Raw genomic sequence first — 20307 nt, 5'->3', positions numbered from 1 at the left:
CTTAAGAGTTCTACTGGGATATCTTTTTTCTGTTAATGGAAAAGTACAATAGCTATGATCGGAAAAGAACCAGCTGTTTAGACCTGGACCTTTAGAGAAGAGGATCTATGTCATCCCACTAGGTAAGCCACCTAAACTAGCAGAAGTACTAGCCAAGATGGAGGGAATATAATATAGGTAGTGAAGGAGGGAGATGATGAGTGTCAGTTACAGTCTCAGGACCATCTATAGCAGTGGGAGTAGTAATTCCTGCCACTAACTCTTCTCTTAGAAGTTTTAAAGGAATTATGATGAATTAGAGTTGAAGAGAAGCTGTGCTTTGTTAATGTGAACCAATATAAGAAGTGGATCCAGACTGTACAAGTGTTGGACTAGTCACCTTGCCTTCCCAGATCCCCTTCACAAGTGCACCAATCCCACAGTTGCTTTTATTACTAAAAGACAGCTGCTAAAGACTCATGATTACTTCTTCTCCAGAGAATTGTCTTCTGCTGATCAGGAGCCATTTTGTCCCAGGAGATCTATCTCCAACACCTCTCCTGGAGAAGCCAGAAACTACTAGCTGAATCATATAGGGGTACAAGAGGCTGATCACCTTGAGTCAAGATGATACCACTAGTGTGCAGCAGAATGCATATCCTTATTTAGCATTTTATCCTATTCTGCTTTCCTCACTTGCTTTATCATGAAAGCAGGTTCTGCCTCTTAGGAACCTGACTTGAGTCAGGAGATCTGGCTTGGAGGGATATGTTATATATGTAATGAGAGACCTATGGGTAATAGTTGATAATGTGAATGCATGAGAATACTCAAGGAGAGCAGTTAAAATGAGAAGAGAAATAAAGACAAACTTTGAAGAGCACTAAATTTGGATGAGAGTTCAGAAAAAGAATTTAGAGCAGAAGATAGTTAAAGAGAGGGAGAAGAGAGCAGTGAGAAATTAGTAGGAAACAGTGAGAATGTATATCAGGTCTCATCAACTCCTTTGGATTATAGCAACAAGCATCTAACTCTTGTCTTGGACATAGAAACCAAAGAAGAGAATTTAACAAAAAGATTGGCAAATATGATGAAGGATGAGAAGAGCCTGTCTGATGTGGTATGGATTTGAAATTCACTGCTCTGAAGGAATATTTCATATTTACCATAGAAACTATATTTACTGTAGAAACTGTGTACTTATGGGTCAGTTGATGTTTATGACACTACTTATGAGATTCTGTGCTCTGATCACATCTGCTTTTCAACACTGTTCAATATACACCATTTTTGCTAAACTCAGATTGTGGGTGTAGGGGACAAGGAGAAGTAGCTGAAAGACTTTTGTGTCCTAGTGTGCTGCTGAGCATGAAGATTGATCCATGAAAAAACAATGGATTATTCATCAGTGTTGTTGCAGCAAATGGCTGGCCATCTGTAAAAGAAAAAAAAAAGTGGACTTTAAGCTCACTTTTTACATTTAAATCAATTCCATATGGACCAAAAATTTAACATAAAAGATTAACTATAAAAGTCTCAGGGTAAAAATAAAATAGGCAAACTATTTTAGTTTTAGTGTGGGGAATGTCTAAGTAAAACACAACTCATAAACTATCTATGAAAACACTACATTAAAATTTAAAATTTCTTCAGGACAAAAATAATAGTATTTAATGATAGTTAAGGTTTGAGTACTATATGTGTGTTTTACGAGTACTATCCCATTTATTCTTCTAAACAAATATGCCAGGTGTGTATTATTGCTATCCTCATTCTAGGCTAAGGCAACAGAGGATCAGGAGGATTAGGCAAATTTTATAATACTACAAAATAGTAAGAAGCAGAGTTAGAATTCAACCCAAGTGGTATGCTTCCAAAGCCTATGCTTTATTTATAGCTTTTTATTTTGAAAAATTTTAGACTTAAAGAATTTGTACAGTGAACTCCTATATAACCCTCATCAAGCGTTGACACCTTACATAACCATAGTAGTGTTATAAAAACTAAGAAATTAATTTTGGTTGAACTGCAGACTTTATTAGAATTTCCTCATTTTTCCAATATCATTCTTTTTTGTTTCCAGATCCAATCTGGAAACATCTGACACTGTATTGTAAAATTGGGTTGACTGTTTTGATGTGTATTTATTGTATGTGTTTTCTATGTGTTCTGGATATTAATATCTTACCAGATATATGATTTGCAAATATTTTCTCCCATTCTGTGGAGTTCCTTTTCACTTTCCTTTTAGTGTCTTTTGAAGTACAAATTTTTAAAATTTTGATGCAGTGCAATTCTTTTTTGGTTGGCTATGTTTTTAGTGTTATATCCAAAAAAAATCATTACCAAATCCAACGTGATGAAGCTTTTCCTCAGTCTTCTTCTAAAAGTTTTGTAGCTTTAGCTCTTATATTTAGGCTTTTTAAAAATCAGCTTTGTGTTAATTTTTATATATCGTCTGATATAAAGGCCCAATTTCATTCTTTTGCATGTCGGTATCCAGTTTTCCCAGCACCATTTGTTGAAAAGATTGTCCTTTCTTCATTGATGGTCTTGGCACCCTTGTCAAAAATCATTTGACCATATATGTAAGAGTTTATTTCTGGCCTCTGTATTTTATTTTATTCCCTTGGTGTGTGTGTGTGTGTGTATATATATATATATATATATATATATATATATATATATATATATAAAATTTGTCTTTATGCCAGTACCACACTGTTTTGATTACCATAGTTTGTAGTAAAATTTGTAATCAGGAAGTGTGAGACCTCCAACATTGTTCTTCATTTCCAAAATTGTTTTGGTTGTTTAGGGTCCCATGAGGTTCAATATAAATTTTAGGATGGGTTTTTCTTATTTTTAAAATAAGATGATTAGAATTTTGATAGGTATCACATTGAATTTGTAGATCACTTTGGACAGTATTGACATCTTAATTGTATTAAGCCTTCTTACCAGTGAATATACGAGGTCTTTCCATTTTTTTATGTCTTTTAAAATTTCTTTCATCAATGCTCGGTAGTTTTCTTTGTACAGTTCTTTCACCTCCTTGATCAAGTTTACTTATAATAATTTTATTCTTTTTGATGCTGTTGTAAATGAAATTGTCTTTTTATTGAAGTATATTCAATTTACAATATTGTATTAGTTTCAGGTGTACAGCAAAGTGATTCAGTGATATATATATATTTTTTCAGATTCTTTGCATTACAGATTATTATAAGATACTGAATATAATTCCCTGTGCTATACAGTAAATCTTTGTTGCTTATCTTTTTATATATTGTAGTTTGTATCTGATAATCCTATACTCCTAGTTTATCCTACCTCTCCCCCATTTCCTCTTTGGTAAACATAAGTTTATGTTTTATGTCTCTAAGTTTCTGTTTTGTATATAGATTCCTTTGTATTATTTTTTAAATTTCACATATAAGTGATATCATAGAATATGTGTCTTCGTCTGACTTACTTTACTTAATATGATATTCTTTTTATAAATAAATTAATTTTTAACATTTTAATTGGAGTATAATTGCTTTACAATGGTGTGTTAGTTTCTGCTTTATAACAAATTGAATCAGTTATACATATACACATGTTCCCAAATCTCTTCCTTCTTGCATCTCCCTCCTTCCCACCCTCCCTATTCCACCCCTCTAGGTGGTCACAAAGCACCGAGCTGATCTCCCTGGGCTATGAGGCTGCTTCCCACTAGCTATCTATTTTACGTTCCGTAGTGTATATATGTCCATGCCAATCTCTCACTTTGTCACAGCTTACCCTTCCCCCTCCCCATACCCTCAAGTCCATTCTCTAGTAGGTCTGTGTCTTTATTCTTGTCTTAACCCTAGGTCCTTCATGACATTTTTTAAAATTCCATATATATGTGTTAGCATACAGTATTTGTCTTTCTCTTTCTGACTTACTTCACTCTGTATGGCAGACTCTAGGTCTATCCACCTCATTACAAATAGCTCAATTTCGCTTCTTTTTATGGGTGAGTAATATTCCATTGCATATATGTGCCACATCTTCTTTATCCATTCATCTGTTGATGGACACTTAGGTTGCTGCCATGTCCTGGCAATTGTAAATAGAGCTGCAATGAACATTTTGGTACATGACTCATTTTGAATTACAGTTCTCTCAGGGTATATGCCCAGTAGTGGGATTGCTGGGTCATATGGTAGTTCTATTTGTAGTTTTTTAAGGAACCTCCATACTGTTCTCCATAGTGGCTCTACCAATTCACATTCCCACAAGCAGTGCAACAGGGTTCCCTTTCCTCCACACCCTCTCCAGCATTTATTGTTTCTACATGTTTTGATAATGGCCATTCTGACTGCTGTGAGATGATATCTCATGGTAGTTTTGATTTGCATTTCCCTAATGATTAATGATGTTGAGCATTCTTTCACGTGTTTGTTGGCAGTCTCTATATCTACTTTGGAGAAATGACTATTTAGGTCTTCTGCCCAGTTTTGGATTGGGTTGTTTGGTTTTTTGTTATTGAGCTGCATGGGCTGCTGGTAAATTTTGGAGATTAATCCTCTGTCATTTGCAAATATTTTTGCCCATTCTGAGGGTTGTCTTGTTTATGGTTTCTTTTGCTGTGCAAAAGTTTGCAGTTTCATTAGGTCCCATTCGTTTATTTTCGTTTTTATTTCCATTTCTCTAGGAGGTGGGTCAAAAAGTATCTTGCTGTAATTTACGTCATAGAGTGTTCTGCCTATGTTTTCCTCTAAGAGTTTGATAGTTTCTGGCCTTACATTTAGGTCTTTAATCCATTTTGAGCTTATTATTGTGTATGGTGTTAGGGAGTGATCTAATCTCATACTTTTACATGTACCAGTCCAGTGTTCCCAGCACCACTTATTGAAGAGGCTGTCCTTTCTCCACTGTACGTTCCTGCCTCCTATATCAAAGATAAGGTGACCATATGTGCATGGGTTTATCTCTGGGCTTTCTATCCTTTTCCATTGATCTATATTTCTGTTTTTGTGCCAGTACCATACTGTCTTGATTACTGTAGCTTTGTAGTATAGTCTGAAGCCTGGGAGCCTGATTCCTCCAGCTGCGTTTTTTGTTCTCAAGATTGCTTTGGCTATTCGGGGTCTTTTGTGTTTCCATACAAATTGTGCAATTTTTTCTTCCAGTTCTGTGAAAAATGCCAGTGGTAGTTTGATAGGGATTGCATTGAATCTGTAGATTGCTTTGGGTAGTAGAGTCATTTTCTTTCTTTCTTTTTTTTTTTGCGGTATGCGGGCCTCTCACGTTGCAGAGCACAGGCTCCGGACGCGCAGGCTCAGCGGCCATGGCTCACAGGCCCAGCCGCTCCACGGCATGTGGGATCTTCCCAGACCGGGGCACGAACCTGTGTCCCCTAACATCGCAGGCGGACTCTCAACCACTGTGCCACCGGGGAAGCCCCCATTTTCACAATATTTATTCTTCAAATCCAAGAACATGGTATATCTCTCCATCTATTTGTATCATCTTTAATTTATTTCATCTGCTTCTTATAATTTTCTGCATACAGGTCTTTTGTCTCCTTAGGTAGGTTTATTCCTAGATATTTTATTCTTTTTGTTACAATGGTAAATGGGAGCGTTTTCTTGATTTCACTTTCAGATTTTTCATCATTAGTGTATAGGAATGCCAGAGATTTCTCTGAATTAATTTTGTATCCTGCTACTTTACCAAATGCATTGATTAGCTTTAGTAGTTTTCTGGTATCATCTTTAGGAATCTCATGTCATCTGCAAACCGTGACAGCTTTATTTCTTCTTTTCTGATTTGGATTCTTTTTATTTCCTTTTCTTCTCTGATTGCTGTGGCAAAAACATTCAAAACTATGTTGAATAAGAGTGGTGAGAGTGGGCAACCTTGTCTTTTTCCTGATCTTAGTAGAAATGCTTTCACCATTGAGGACGATTTTGGCTGTAGGCTTCTCATATGGCCTTTATTATGTTGAGGAGAGTTCCCTGTATGTCTACTTTCTGCAGGTTTTTATCATAAATGGGTGTTCAATTTTGTCTAAAGCTTTCTCTGCATCTATTGAGATGACCATATGGTTTTTCTCCTTCAATTTGTTAATACGGTGTATCACGTTGATTGATTTGTGTATATTGAAGAATCCTTGCATTCCTGGAATAAACCCCACTTCATCATGGTGTATGATCCTCTTAATGTGCTGTTGGATTCTGTTCGCTGGTATTTTGTTGAGGATTTTTGCATCTATATTCATCAATGATATTGGCGTGTAGTTTTCTTTCTTTGCGACATCCTTTTCTGGTTTTGGTATCAAAGTGATGGTGGCCTCGTAGAATGAGCTTGAGAGTGTTACTCCCTCTACTATATTTTGCAAGAGTTTGAGAAGGATAGGTGTTATCTCTTCGCTAAATGTTTGATAGAATTCACCTGTGAAGCCATCTAGTCCTGAGCTTTTGTTTCTTGGAAGATTTTTAATCACAGTTTCAATTTCAGTACTTGTGATTGGTCTGTTTATATTTTCTATTTCTTCCTAATTCAGTCTTGGAGGTTGTGTATTACTAAGAATTTGTTCATTTCTTCCAGGTTGTCCATTTTATTGGCATAGAGTTGCTTGTAGTAATCTCTCATGACCTTTCTATTTCTGCAGTGTCAGTTGTTACTTCTCCTTTTTCATTTCTAATTCTATTGATTTGAGTCTTCTCCCCCCCCCTTTTTTTTTTTTGATGAGTCTGGCTAGTGGTTTATCAATTTTGTTTATCTTCTCAAAGAACCGGTTTTTTGTTTTATTGATGTTTTCTATTATTTCCTTCATTTCTTTTTCATTTATGTCTGATCTGATCTTTATGAATTCTTTCCATCTGCTAACTTTGGGGTGTTTTTGTTTTTCTTTCTCTTATTGCTTTAGGTGCAAGGTTAGGTTGTTTATTCGAGATGTTTCCTGTTTCTTAAGGTAGGATTGTATTGCTATAAACTTCCCTCTTAGAATTGCTTTTGCTGCATCCCATAGGTTTTGGGTCGTCGTGTCTCCATTGTCATTGGTTTCTAGGTATTTTTTAATTTCCTCTTTGATTTCTTCAGTGATCACTTCGTTATTAAGTGGTGTATTGTTTAGCCTCCATGTGTTTGTATTTTTTACAGATCTTTTCCCGTAATTGATATCTAGTCTCATGGCGTTGTGGTCCGAAAAGATACTTGATACAATTTCAATTTTCTTAAATTTACCAAGGCTTGATTTGTGACTCAAGATATGATCTATTCTGGAGAATGTTCCATGAGCCCTTGAGAAAAATGTGTATTCTTTTGTTTTTGGATGGAATGTCCTATAAATATCAATTAAGTCCATCTTGTTTAATGCATCATTTAAAGCTTGTGTTTCCTTACTTATTTTCATTTTGGATGATCTGTCCATTGGTGAAAGTGGGGTGTTAAAGTCTCCTACTATGAATGTGTTACTGTTAATTTCCCCTTTTATGGATGTTAGTATTTGCCTTATGTATTGAGGTGCTCCCATGTTAGGTGCATAAACAGTTACAATTTTATATCTTCTCCTTGAATCAATCCCTTGATCATTATGTAATGTCCTTCTTTGTCTCTTCCAATAGTCTTTATTTTAAAGTCTAGTTTGTCTGATATGAGAATTGGTACTCCAGCTTTCTTTTGGTTTTCATTTGCATGTAATATCTTTTTCCATCCCCTTACTTTCAGTCTGTATGTGTTTCTAGGTCTGAAGTTGGTTTCTTGTAGACAGCATATATATGGGTCTTGTTTTTGTATCCATTCAGCCAGTCTGTGTTTTTTGGTGGGAGCATTTAATCCATTTACATTTAAGGTAATTATTGATATGCATGTTCCTATTCCCATTTTCTTAATTGTTTTATGTTTGTTATTGTAGGTCTTTTCCTTCTCTTGTGTTTCTTGCCTAGAAAAGAACCTTTAGCATTTGTTGTAAAGCCAGTTTGGTGGTGCTGAACTCTCTCAGCTTTTGCTTGTCTGTAAATTCTTTAATTTCTCCATCAAACCTGAATGAGATCCTTGCTGGGTAGAGTAATCTTGGTTGTAGGTTTTTCTCCTTCATCACTTTGAATATGTCCTGCCAGTCCCTTCTGGCTTGCAGAGTTTTTGTTGAAAATTCAGCTGTTAACCTTATGGGGATTCCGTTGTGTGCTTTTTGTTGGTTTTTCCTTGCTGCTTTTAACATATTTTCTTTGTATTTAATTTTTGACAGTTTGATTAATATGTGTCTTGGCATGTTTCTCCTTGGATTTATCCTGTGTGGGACTTTCTGTGCTTCCTGGACTTGATTAACTATTTCCTTTCCCATATTAGGGAAGTTTTCAACTATAGTCTCTTCAAATATTTTCTCAGTCAATTTCTTTTTCTCTTCTTCTTCTGGAACCCCTATAATTCGATGGTTTGTACGTTTAATGTTGTCCCAGAGGTCTCTGAGGCTGTCCTCAGTTCTTTTCATTCTTTTTTCTTTATTCTGCTCTGCAGTAGTTATTTCCACTATTCTATCTTCCAGGTCACTTATCCGTTCTTCTGCTTCAGTTATTCTGCCATTGTTCCCTTCTAGAGTATTTTTAATTTCATTTATTGTTTTGTTAATCACTTCTTGTTTCATCTTTAGATTTTGTAGGTTCTTGTTAAATGTTTCTTGCATTTTGTCTATTCTATTTCCAAGATTTTGGGTCATTTTTACTATCATTATTCTGAATTCTTTTTCAGATAGACTGCATTTTCCCTCTTCATTTGTTAGGTCTGGTGAGTTTTTATCTTGCTCCTTCAGCTGCTGTGTTTTTCTGTCTTCTCATTTTGCTTATCTTACTGTGTTTGGGGTCTCCTTTTTGCAGGCTGCAGGTTCGTACTTCCCGTTTTTTTTTTTTGGTTTCTGTCCCCAGTGGCTAAATTTGGTTCAGTGGGTTGTGTAGGCTTCCTGGTGGAGGGGACTAGTGCCTGTGTTCTGGTGAATGAGGCTGGATCTTGTCTTTCTGGTGGGCAGATCCATGTCTGGTGTTGTGTTTTGGGGTGTCTGTGTACTTATTATGATTTTAGGCAGCCTCTCTGCTAATGCGTGGAGTTGTGTTCCTGTTTTACTAGTTGTTTGGCATATGGTGTCCAGCACTGTAGCTTTCTGGTCATTGAGTGAAGCTGGGTGTTGGTGTTAAGATGGAGATCTCTGGGAGATTTTCACCTTTTGATATTTTGTGGAGCTTGGAGGTCTCTTGTGGACCAGTGTCCTGAAGTTGGCTCTCACACCTCAGAGGCACAGCACTGACTCCTGGCTGTAGTACCAAGAGCCTTTCATCCACACGGCGACTTGCAGCACATTCTCCACTGAGCCGCTGTCCAGCAGATGGATTCCCCGGCATAACGGGAGCCCCTCGCCAACAATATGATATTCTCTAGGTTCATCCATATTGCTTCAAATGGCATTATTTCATTCTTTTTAAAGGTGAGTAATATTCCATTGTATATATATACACCACATCTTTTTAAACCAATTCTCTGTTGATGGTGCCTTGGGTTGTTTCTATGTCTTGTGTCTTGTAATTAGTGCTGCTATGAACATTGGGGTGCATGGATCTTTTCAAGTTAGAGTTTTCCTCTTTTCTGGATATATATCCAGGACTGGGATTGTTGGATCATATGGTAGATCTATTTTTAGTTTTTTGAGGAAACCCCATAATGGTTTCAATAGTGGCTGCACCAACTTACATCTCCACCAACGTGGAGGAGGGAGTAGGAGTGTTCACTTTTCTCCACAACCTCTCTAGCACTTGTTTTGTAGACTTTTTGATGATAACCATTCTAACGAGTATGAGGTGATACCTCATTGTCGTTTTGATTTGCATTTCTTTAATAATTAGTGATGCTGAGCATCTTTTCATGTATCTGTTGGCCATCTCTATTTTTTGTTGTTTGTGTTTTTTTTTTAATGTCTATTTAGGGCCTCTGCCCATTTTCTTAATTGGGTTGTAGTTGCTGTTGTTGTTGCTGTTTTTTGGTATGGAGTTGTATGAGCCGTTTGTATATTTTTGACAATTAGCCTCTTGTCAGTTGCATCATTTGCAAATATTCTCTCCCATTCAGTAGGTTGTCTTTTCATTTTGTTGATGATTTCCTTTGCTGAACAAAAGATTTTAAGTTTGATTAGGTCATATTTGTTTATTTTTGCTTATATATACAGTTTTTGGTCTTGGGAGAATGATCTAAGAAAATATTGCAATTTATATCTAAGAATGTTTTGCCTATGTTCTCTTCTAGGTGTTTTATGGTGTCATGTCTTATATTTAGGCCTTCAAACAATTTTGAGTTTATTTTTGTATATGGTGTGAGGCAGTGTCCTAATTTCATTGATTTAGATGTAGCTGTCCAGCTTTCCCAACACCAGCTGCTGAAGAGATTGTCTTTTCTTCATTGTATATTTGTGCCTCAATTGTTTTCTTAATTTCCTTTCCAGATTGCTTATTAGTAGTGTATAGAAATATAATTGTTTTGCATATTGATTTTATATCTTGCAAATTTATTTATTATTTCTAACAGCTCTTTTGTGGAATATTCAGGCTTTTCTACATATAAATCATGTTATCTCTGAACAAAGATAGTTTTACTTCTTCCTTTCCAATTTGGATGTGCTTTTTATTTCCTTTTCTTGTCTAATTGCTCTGGCTAGAACTTTCAGTACTATTTTGAATGGCAGAAGCAGGCATCCTATTCTTATTTCTGATTTTAAGGGTAAATCTTCCAGTCTTTCACCACTGAGTATGATGTCATCTGTGGATTTTTCATATATGGCCTTTATGGCAGTTTCCTCTATTTCTAGTTTGTTGCTATTTTTTTCTTGAAAGGTGTTGAATTTTCTACATGTTTTTTATGCATCAAGTGAAATAATCATGTTGTTTTTTCCCTTCATTCTGTTAATGTGGTGCATTGCATTTATTGATTTTTGTGTATTGAACCATATTTGCATATCAGGAATAAATTCCACTTGATCATTATAGTGTATAATCCTCTTAATGTATTGGCAATTCTGATTTGCTGGTATTTTGTTCAGGATATCTTCATCTATATTCATAAGGGATATTGTCTGTAGTTTTCTTTTCCTATAATGCTTGCATCTGGTTTAGTAATAAGGGTAATGCTACCCAAATAGAATGAGTTAGGAAGCATTCCCTCCTCTTCATTTTGTGGGAAGAACTTGAAAAAGATCAGTGTTATTTCTTCTTTAAATATTTGGTAGAATTTACCAGTGAAGACATATGGCTGTGGCATTTTTCTTTGTTAGAAAGTTTTTGATAACTTATTTGATCTTATTACTAGCTATAGGTCTTTTCAAGTTTTTCAATTTCTCATGATTCAGCCTTTGTAGTATTTGTGTTTTTAGGAATTTTTCCATTTCATCTAGGTTATCCAATTTGTTGGTATACACTTACTTATAATAATCTCTTACAATCATTTTTAAGATCAGTAGTAATATCTCCATCTTCATTTCTGATTTTAGTAATATGAGACTTCTCTCTTTTTTCTTAGTCAATTCAGCTAGACGTTTTCCAATTTTATTAATCTTTTTAAAGAAAAAGATTTTGGTTTTGTTGATTTTCTCTATTGTTTTTCTATTTTACTTATCTCTGCGCTAATATTAATTCTTTCTTTTCTTCTGCTATCTTTGGATTTAGTTTGTTCCTAGTTTTCTAGTTTCTTAAGGTGAAAAATTGCTGATTTGAAGTCTTTCTTCTTTTTAAAATATAAGCATTGATAGCTATAAATTTCCTTTTTAGCACTGCTTTTGCTGCCTTCCATATGTTTTTGTATGTTGTGTCTTCATTTTCATTTGTGTAAAGATATTTTCTAATTTCTCTTGTGGTTTCTTCTTTGACTGGTTGGAGTTTAAGTGTGTGTTGTTTAATTTTCATATATTCCCCATTTTTCTTCTGTTATTGTTTTCTAGCTTCATTCCATTTTAATTGGAAAATATATTTTGTGTAATTTCAATCTTTTTAGATTATTAAGACTTGTTTTCGTGACCTAACATATGGTCTATCTTGGAGAATATTCCATGTGCACTTGAGAAAAATGTGTATTTAGCTGTTGTTGGATGGAGGGTTATGTATATTTCGTATATCCAATTAGTTTATAATGTTGAAATCCTCTATGTCCTTGTTGATTTTCTCTTTGGTTGTTCTATTCGTTATTGAAAGTGGGGTATTAAAATCTCAAACTATTATTGTAGAGCTGTCTATTTCTCCCTTTAATTCTGTCAATATTTGCTTCATATGTTTAGGCATGTTGGTGCTTATATGTTTATACTTGTTATATCTTCTCAGTGAATTGATCTTTTCATTATCATATAATGTGTTTTGTCTCTTATTACAGTTTTTAAATTAAAGTCTATTTTGTCTGATATTAGTATAGACATGCTAGATTACTTTTGGTTACAATTTTCATGGAACACGTTTTCAATTCCTTCACTTTCAACCTACCACTGTCCTTTGATCTAAAGTGAGCCTCTTGGAGACAGTATATAGATGGGTCACATTTTAAAAAATCCATTCTTACATTCTCTGTCTTTTAGACTGTGAAGTTTAAACTATTTACACTTAAAGTAAATGTGGATGGTGAAAGATTTTATTTAGTCATTTTATTGCGTTCTGTATGTCTTCTATTTTTCTTTCATTTCTGCCATTACTGCCTTTCTATAATTAATTAATTAAATAATAATTAATTAATTTAGTGACATGTTTTGATTCTCTTATTTCCTTTTGTGTATATTCTATTGATATTTTCTTCATATCAATATATATGCTCTGCAGGGTAACCATGAAGAAATTAGTAATAGAAAAAAAAAAAATATATATATATATATATATATATATATATACCTTCCTAAAGTTTTAATAATCTATTTTGAATTGAAACCAATTTAACTGCCTTCACAAAAAAAATCTACTGTGCAGCTCCATCCCACACCTTGTTATTGATGCCACAAATTGCATCTTTACACTGTGTACTCAATAACATAGTTTTATAGTTATCTTTCATACATTGGTCTCTTAAATCCTGGAGAAAATAAAAAGTGAAATTACATACCAAAATTGCAATGATATTGTTTTTCATATTCTTCCTTGTAATAGTTACCTTGTAGATACCTTGTATTTAGGGGTTTTTTTTTTTTTCCCTTTTTTAAACATCTTTATTGGAGTATAATTCCTTTACAATGGTGTGTCTGTTTCTGCTTTATAACAAAGTGAATCAGCTATACATATACATATGTCCCCATATCTCTTTCTTCTTGTGTCTCCCTCCCTCCCACCCTCCCTATACCACCCCTCTAGGTGGCCACAAAACACTGAGCTGATCTCCCTGTGCCCTGCGGCTGCTTCCCACTAGCTATCTATTTTACATTTGGTAGTGTATATATGTCCATACCAATCTCTCACTTTGTCCTAGCTTACCCTTCCCACTCCCCATATCCTCAAATCCATTCTCTAATAGGTCTGGGTCTTTAATACTGATTTGCACCTAGGTTTTTCATGACCATTTTTTTTTCTTTTTTAGATTCCATATATATGTGTTTGGCATACGGTATACATTTTACTCTTTCTGACTTACTTCACTCTGTATGACAGACTCTAGGTCCATCCACCTCACTACAATTAACTCAATTTCGTTTCCTTTTATGGATGAGTAATATTCCATTGTATATATGTGTCACATCTTCTTTATCCATTCATCCCATGATAGACACTTAGGTTGTTTCCATCTCCAGGCTATTGTAAATAGAGCTGCAATGAACATTTTGGTACATGATTCTTTTTGAATTATGGTTTTCTCAGGGTATGTGCCCAGTAGTGGGATTGCTGGGTCGTATGGTAGTTCTATTTTTAGTTTTTTAAGGAACCTCCATATTGTTCTCCATAGTGGTTGAATCAATTTACATTCCCACAAGGAGTGCAAGAGGGTTCCCTTTTCTCCACACCTTCTCCAGAATTTGTTGTTTGTAGATTTTCTGATGATACCCATTCTAATTGGTGTGAGGTGATACTTCATTGTAGTTTTGATTTGCATTTCTCAAATAATTAGTGATGTAGAGCAGCTTTTCATGTGCTTCTTGACCACCTGTCCGTCTTCTTTGGAGAAATGTCTATTTAGGTCTTCTGCCCATTTTTGGATTGGGTTGTTTCTTTAATATTGAGCTGCATGAGCTGTTTATATATTTTGGAGATAAATCCTTTGTCCATTGATTCATTTGTGAATATTTTCTCCCATTCTTAGGGTTGTCTTTTCATCTTGTTTATGGTTTCCTTTGCTGTGCAAACCCTTTGAAGTTTCATTAGGTCCCATTGTTTATTTTTGTTTTTATTTCCATTACTCTAGGAGGTGGATCAAAAAAGAACTTTCTGTGATTTATGTCAAAGAATGTTCTTCCAATGTTTTTCTCTAAGAGTTTTATAGTGCCTGGTCTTACATTTAAGTCTCGAATCCATTTTTTATTTTTTGTGGTACATGGGGCTCTCAAGCTGCGGCCTCTCCCATTGCGGAGCACTGGCTCTGGACGTGCAGGCACAGTGGCCATGGCTCACGGGCCCCGCCGTCCTGCAGCACATGGGATTCCCCTGGACCGTGGCACAAATCCGCGTCCCCTGCATCTGCAGGCGGACTCCCAACCACTGTGCCAGCAGGGAAGCCCTTGAATCCATTTTGAGTTTATTCTTGTTTATGGTGTTAGGGAGTGTTCTAATTTCATTCTTTTACATGTAGCTGTCCAGTTGTCCCAGCACCACTTATTGAAGAGACTGTATTTTCTCCATTGCATATCTTTGCCTCCTTTGTCAAAGATTTGTTGACAATAGGTGTGTGGGTTTATCTCTGGGCTTTCTATCTTGTTCTGTTGATCTGTTTTGGTTTCTGTGCCAGTACCATATTGCCTTGATGACTGTAGCTTTGTAGTATAGTCTGAAGTCAGGGAGTCTGATTCCTCCATTTTTTTCCCTCAAGATTGCTTTGGCTATTTGGGGTCTTTTGTGTCTCCATACAAATTTTGAGATGATTTGTTCTAGTTTTGTAAAAAATGACATTGGTAATTTGATAGGGATTGCATTGAATCTGTAGATTGCTTTGGGTAGTATAGTCATTTTCACAATATTGATTCTCCCAATCCAAGAACATGGTATATCTCTCCATCTGTTGGTATCACCTTTAATTACTTTCATCAGTGTCTTATAGTTTTCTGCATAAAGGTCTTTTGTTTCCCTTGGTAGGTTTATTCCTAGGTATTTTATTCTTTTTGTTGCAATGGTAAATGGGAGTGTTTCCATAATTTCTCTTTCAGATTTTTCATCATTAGTGTATAGGAATGCAAGAGATTTCTGTACATTAATTTTGCATCCTGCAAGTTTACCAAATTAATTGATTAGCTCTAATTGCTTTCTGGTGGCATTTTTAGGATTCTCTTATGTATAGTGTCATGTCATCTGCAAACAGTGACAGTGTTACTTCTTCATTTCCAAGTTGTATTCATTGTATTTCTTTTTCTTCTCTGATTACTGTGGCTACGACTTCCAAAACTATGTTTAATAATCGTGGTGAGTGTGGACATCCTTGTCTCATTCCTGATCTTAGAGGAAATGCTTTCAGTTTTTCACCATTGAGAATGATGTTTGCTGTGGGTTTGTCATATATGGCCTTTATTATGTTGAGGTAGTTTCCCTCTATTCCCATTTTCTGGAGAGTTTTTATCATAAATGGGTGTTGAATTTTGTCAAAAGCTGATTCTGCATCTGTTGAGATGATCATATGGTTTTTTTTCTTCAATTTGTTAATATGGTGTATCACATTGATTGATTTGAGTATATTGAAAAATCCTTGCATCACTGGGATAAATCCAACTTGATCTTGGTGTATTATCCTTTTAATGTGCTGTTGGATTCTGTTTGCTAACATTTTGTCGCAAATTTTTGCATCTATATTCATCAGTGATATTGGTCTGTAATTTTCTTTTTTTGTACTATCTTTGTCTGGTTTTGGTATCAGGGTGATGGTGGCCTCATAGAATGAGTTTGAGAGTGTTGCTTCCTCTGCAATTTTTTGGAAGAGTTTGAGAAATATGGGTGTTACCTCTTCTCTAAATGTTTGATAGAATTCACCTGTGAAGCCATCTGGCCCTGGGCTTTTATTTGTTGGAAGATTTTTAATCACAGCTTCAATTTAATTACTTGTGATTTGTCTGTTCATGTGTTCTGTTTCTTCCTCGTTCAGTCTTGGAAGGTTATACCTTTCTAAGAATTTCTCCATTTCTTCCAGGTTGTCCATTTTATTGGCATAGAGTTGCTTGTAGTAGTCTCTTAAGATGCTTTGCATTTCTGCAGTGTCTGTTGTAACTTCTCCTTTTTCATTTCTAATTTTACTGATTTTTGTCCCCTTTGCTCTTTTTCTTGATGAGTCTGGCTAATGGCTTATCAGTTTTGTTTATCTTCTCAAAGAACCAACTTTTAGTTTTATTGATCTTTGCTATTTTTTCTTTGTTTCGATTTCATTTATTTCTGCTCTGATCTTTATGATTTTTTTCCTTCTTCTAACTTTGGGTTTTGTTTGTTCTTCGTTCTCTAGTTCCTTTAGGTGTAAGGTTACATTGCTTACTTGAGATTTTTCTTGTTTTTGAGGTAGGCTTGTATAGCTATAAACTTCCCTCTTAGAACTGCTTTTGCTGCATTCTATAGGTTTCGGATCCTCATGTTTTCATTGTCATTTGTCTCTAGGTAGTTTTTGATTTCCTCTTTGATTTCTTCAGTGATCTCTTGGTTATTTAGTAACATATTGTTTAGCCCCCATGTGTTTGTGTTTTTTACGTTTTTTTCCCTGTAATTGATTTCTAATCTCATAGTGTTGTTGTCAGAAAACAGGCTTGATATGATTTCATTTTTTCAAATTTACTGAGGCTTGATTTGTGACCCAAGATGTGATCTATCCTGGAGAATGTTCCGTACAAACTTGAGAAGAATGTGTAATCTGTCATTTTTGGATGGAATGTCCTATAAATATCAATTAAAGCTATCTGGGCTGTTGTGTCATTTAAAGCTTCAGTTTCCTAATTTATTTTCATTTTGGATGATCTGTCTATTGGTGTAAGTGAGGTGTTAGAAGTCCCCCACTATTTTTGTGTTACTGTCAAATTCCTCTTTCTTAGCTGTTAGCAGTTGCCTTATGTATTGAGGTGTTCCTATGTTGGGTGCATATATATTTATAATTGTTATATCTTCTTCTTGGATTGATCCCTTGATAATTATGTAGTGTCCTTCCTTGACCCTTGTAACATTCTTTATTTTAAAGTGTATTTTATCTGATGTGATTATAGCTACTCCAGCTTTTTTTTGATTTCCATTTTCATGGAATATCTTCCTTCCATCCCCTCACTTTCAATCTGTATGTGTACCTAGGTCTGAACTGGGTCTCTTGTAGATAGCATATATGTGGGTCTTCTTTTTGCATCCATTCAACAAGCCTCTGTCTTTTGGTTGGAGCATTTAATCCATTCACATTTAAGGTAATTATCAATATGTATGTTCCTATGACCATTTTCTTAATTGTTTTGGGTTTGTCTTTGTAGATTCTTTTGTTCTCCTGTGTTTCCCACTTAGAGAAGTTCCTTTAGCATTTGTTGTAGAGCTGCTTTTTTGGTGCTTAATTCTCTTAACTTTTGCTTTTCAGTAAAGCTTTTGATTTCTCCATCGAATCTGAATGATATCCTTTCTGGGTAGAGTAATCTTGGTTGTAGGTTCTTCCCTTTCATCACTTTAAGTATATCATGCCACTCCCTTCTGGCTTGTAGAGTTTCTGCTGAGAAATCAGCTGTTAAGCTTATGGAAGTTCCCTTGTATGTTATTTGCCTTTTTTCCCTTGCTGCTTTCAATAATTTTTCTTTGTCTTCAATTTTTGCCTATTTGATTACTATGTGTCTCAGTGTGTTTCTCCTTGGGTTTATCCTGTATGGGATTTGCTGTGCTTTCTGGACTTGGGTGGCTATTTCCTTTCCCATGATAGGGAAATTTTTGACTATAATCTCTTCAAATATTTTCTTGGATCCTTTCTCTCTCTCTTCTCCTTCTGGGACCCCTATAATGCGAATGTTGTCACATTTAATGTTGTTCCAGAGGCCTGTAAGGCTGTCTTCATTTCTTTTCATTCTTTTTTCTCTATTCTGTGCCATGGCAGTGAATTCCACCATTCTGTCTTCCAGGTCATGTATCCATTCTTCTGCCTCAGTTATTCTGCTATTGATTCCTTCTAGTGTAGTTTTCATTTCAGTTATTGTATTGTTCATCTCTGTTTGTTTGCTCTCTAATTCTTATACATCTTTGTTAAACATTTCTTGCATCTTCTCGATATTTACCTCCATTCTTTTTCCGAGGTCTTGGATCATCTTCACTATCATTATTCTGAAGTCTTTTTCTGGAGGGTTGCCTGCATCCACTTCATTTAGTTGCTTTTCTGTGGTTTTATTTTGTTCCTTCATCTGGTACATAGTCCTCTGCCTTTTCGTCTTGTCTATCTTTCTGTGGATGTGGTTTTTGTTCCACAGGCTGCAGGATTGTAGTTCTTGCTTCTGCTGTCTGCTCTCTGGCGGATGAGGCTATCTAAGAATCTTGATGGGAGGGACTGGTGGTGGGTAGAGCTGACTGCTGCTCTTGTGGGCAGAGCTCAGTAAAACCTTAATCCACTTGACTGTTGATAGTTGGAGCTGTGCTCCCTCCCTGTTGCTTGTTTGGCCTGAAGCAACCCAACACTGGAGCCTAACTGGGCTCTTTGTTGGGGCTAATGACAGACTGTGGGAGTGCTCACGCTAAGGGGTACATCCCAGAACTTATGCTGTCAGCATCCTTGTCCCGTTGCTGAGGCACAGCCCACCCCCTGCCTCTGTAGGAGACCCTCCAACATTAGCAGGTAGATCTGTTTCAGTCTTCCCTGTGGCCACTGCTCCTTTCCCTGAGACCTGATTCACACACTACTTTGTGTGTGCCCTCCAAGAGTGGAGTCTCTGTTTTCCCCAGTCCTGTCGAAGTCCTGCAATCAATTCCACTAGGCTTCAAAGTCTGATTCTCTATGAATTCCTCCTCCTGTTGCCGGACGCCTCGGTTGGGAAGCCTGACATGAGGCTCAGAAAGTTCACTCCAGTGGGTGGACTTCTGTGGTATAAGTGTTCTCCAGTCTGTGAGTCACCCACCCAGCAGTTATGGGATTTGATTTCACTGCGATTGCACCCCTCTTCCCGTCTCATTGTGGCTGCCCATTTGTCTTTGGATTTCTTCAGTGATCTCTTGTTTTTTGAGTAGTGTATTGTTTAGCCTCCATGTGTTTTTATATTTTACAGAGCTTTTCCTGTAATTGATATATAGTCTCATAGCGTTTTGGTTGGAAAACATACTTGATACAATTTCAATTTTCTTAAATTTACCAAAGCTTGATTTGTGACCGAAGGTATGATCTATCCTCGAGAATTTTCCATGAGCACTTGAGAAGAATGTGTATTCTGTTGATTTTGGATGGAATGTCCTATAAACATCTGTTAAGTCCATCTTGTTTAATGTACAATTTAAAGCTTGTGTTTCTTTATTTATTTTCATTTTGGATGATATATCCATTGGTGAAAGTGGGATGTTAAAGTCCCTTGCTACGATTGTGTTACTGTTGATTTCCCCTTTTATGGTTGTTAGTATTTGTTTTATGTATTGCGAGGCTCCTAAGTTGGGTGCATAAATATTTACAATTGTTATATCTACTTCTTGGATTTATCCCTTGATCATTTTGTAGTGTCCTTCTTTGTCTCTTGTAATAGTGTTTGTGTCAAAGTCTAATTTGTCTGATATGAGAATTGGTACTCCAGCTTTCTTTTCTTTTCCATTTGCATGGAATAACTTTCTCCATCCCCTCACTTTCAGTCTGTATGTGTCCCTAGATCTGAAGTGGGTCTCTTGTAGACAGCATATATACGGGTCTTGTTTTTGTATCCATTCAACCAGTCTATGTCTTTTGCTTGGAGCATTTAATACATTTATAATTAAGGTAATTATCGATATGTATGTTCCTATTACCATTTGTTTAATTGATTTGGGTTTGTTATTGTAGGTCTTTTTTTTTTTTAACATCTTATTTGGTGTATAATTGCTTTACAATGGTGTGTTAGTTTCTGCTTTATAACAAAGTGAATCAGTTATACATATACATATGTTAATATATCTCTTCCCTCTTGAGTCTCCCTCCCTCCCACCCTCCCTATCCCACCCCTCAAGGCAGTCACAAAGCACCAAGCTGATCTCCCTGTGCTATGGGACTGCT

The sequence above is a fragment of the Phocoena phocoena genome, chromosome 8 (assembly GCF_963924675.1).
Source record: "Phocoena phocoena chromosome 8, mPhoPho1.1, whole genome shotgun sequence".
Classification (NCBI taxonomy): domain Eukaryota; kingdom Metazoa; phylum Chordata; class Mammalia; order Artiodactyla; family Phocoenidae; genus Phocoena; species Phocoena phocoena.
The sequence above is the reverse complement of the archived record's forward strand: the minus strand, read 5'-3'. Positions refer to the sequence as shown.